Source organism: Penaeus chinensis, chromosome 33, assembly GCF_019202785.1.
Source record: "Penaeus chinensis breed Huanghai No. 1 chromosome 33, ASM1920278v2, whole genome shotgun sequence".
In the NCBI taxonomy this organism is placed as follows: Eukaryota; Metazoa; Arthropoda; class Malacostraca; order Decapoda; family Penaeidae; genus Penaeus; species Penaeus chinensis.
Window position 1 is genome coordinate 10,148,536 of NC_061851.1, and position 2,500 is coordinate 10,151,035.

A 2,500-nucleotide genomic window follows, 5' to 3' on the forward strand; every position below is an offset into this window, starting at 1 on the left:
CTCTCTCCGCGCGCGCGCGCGCGTTCTCGTGTTATCTAGAAATCTTTATCTGGTCTTCCAATTTCTTGTACAAAAGGGATGCATTTATGAAAGGTACCTGAAGACGAGACGCTAAGAAAAAAATAACAAAGATAACAATATTCTGTGTATTATAAAATATATTTTATATAAAGAGGCTAATAATGTCAGGTTAATTTTGGGTCAGACTTGGTAAAATGGCGAAAGATAGAAGGTGGAGTGATATTTTGATCATATATTCTGCTTCATCTACCTTTTTTTCTCTCTCTCTCTCCTTTCCCCTTTGTCTGGATTTTGTCTTGGTCAAAATATTTCTTCCTGCATCTCACCCTTTTTAATGAAACAATGATATGGGTTTTCTTCACGTGTTCCAGGGTCCTAATTTCAACTATTTTCCATTTTTCGTTATGGTCGTCTTCATTGTGGGTATCGGTATAACCTGCCATATCAATATTCCCATTTACATTCTCTCTTCTTTTTTATCACCATCATTATCGTCATTATCCCTATCACCCATCATCACCATTATCCCTATCACCCACGATCTTAATCCACGTATCCCTATCACAGCATCAATACATTTCCCAAATCTCCAACTCCTTGATTCTATATATATATGTATAGCATCAACACATACCTTATCAGGGGTATCTTATCTCCAAGCCTTATCTCGGAGATGACGCTACTTCTCCCATTGTGTACCGAAGGAGGCGAGGGAAGGGAGGAAGCCAGAGCAGTCCTTCGGGAAAATCCTTCTGTGGCGAGGATCATCCCGGGTTCAACAAAGGGATTGGATTTCATTGTCTGTAGGATCAGAGGCCACTTGCGAGGATGGGGGGGGGGGTGAGCGGAAGTGGAGGAGGAGGAGGAGGGGGGTGGTGGGGTAGGGTGGGGGTGGAAGAGGGGGTGGGGGGGGTAGGGGTGGTGGTGAAGGTAGGGGATGTGGTGTTGGTGGTGGGGGTGGTGGAGGAGGTGGTGGTGGAAGTGGTAGAAGTGGTGTTGGTGATGAGGGTGGTGGTGGAGGTGGTGTAGTAGGGGATGGGGAGGAGGAGGGGGTGGTGGTGGTGGAGAAGTACAGGAGTGGTGGAGGTAGTGGAGGAGGAGATGGGGTAGAGGGTGGTGGTAGTGGTGGTGGAGATGGAGGTGGTGGTGGAGGTGGAGTAGGAGGAGAATTGAGTGAGGATTGTGTGGTGGTGATGGGGTGGAGGGAGAGGTGGAGGGAGAGGTGGAGATGGAGTTGGAAGTGGAGGAGGTGGCAGAGAAGGAGAAGAAGAACAAGGAGCAGGAAACGTGGTTGAGAAAGATGAAAATATAATAAACAAGGAAGAGGAAAAGAAAGACTAAATAAGGAAATGGAAAGAAATGAAGCAAGAGAGAAGAGAGAAAGGGTGTGAAAGGAAAGTGAAGAGTGCGGAGGATCTGGAGTGTGAAGGTGAAAAGGTGAAAGAAAAACAGAGAAAACAAGCATAAGAAAAAAAAGGAATGAGTGGACAAGAAGTAGAACAAAAGTTGGAGGTGAAGGAAAAGAAAATATTCTAAAAAGCAAAAAGTTCCAGAAGTGTGGATAGGAAAAAATACAAGAAATGAGAAATATGAAGAGAAAGCGAATCAAGAAATAGGAAGAACCTACGAAAAATTAAGAAAGATAGAGATAAAAACCCGGAAGAGAATGAACGAAAAGACGAAGAGGAGTCAGACGAAAACGAAGGTGAGGAGATAGGATAAAGAAGAATAGAGATGAAGTGATATCGGATAGAAATTTGACGAAACTCGAAGGGTGTAATAACAATGAAAAAGTGATTCTTGTCATGCAATTAACAGCTTGCCAAGAGAACACGAAAAAAAAAATCTAATACTTTAGAAATTACTAAGGGTTATCAATACAGTTTATGAAGATGTATAAAAAGAAGATCAAACTTGCGATAGAATAATATCATATTTCTTGCTGAAAGAACACGTCTAGCAACTGTAATAATGGTCTAAGTAAATGTCAGAAGGTAATTTGATATATTGTATGATAGCGGGTTAAGCAGAATAAACTATCATGTGAAGAGAGATGTGAGAGGTCAGTACTGTCGAGTCAAGGTCATTCAGCTATTCATAACACACACGAACACATACACACCTACACGCACATATGTTCTCATTCACGGGCTTGGAGACAGATCATACACGTACATACGGGTATATCAACACCCATTTGGAATTGAGAGAAAAGAAATTTCTTTACAAGCACTAATAACAAAACATGCTCTTTGGAGGATCTGAGAAACATTGTCTGGAGAATATCAAGGGATCTTTGCGCTGGTAACAAAGAACGAAGATTTCAGAATGAATATTATGTCATGTCATGAATATTATATTGTGCCTTCAGAAAGCTTGCGTCTACTTTTTATAACAGGCTGAATCCGTGCGTGTATATATACATATATATATATATATGTATATATATATATATACATATACATACATACATATACCT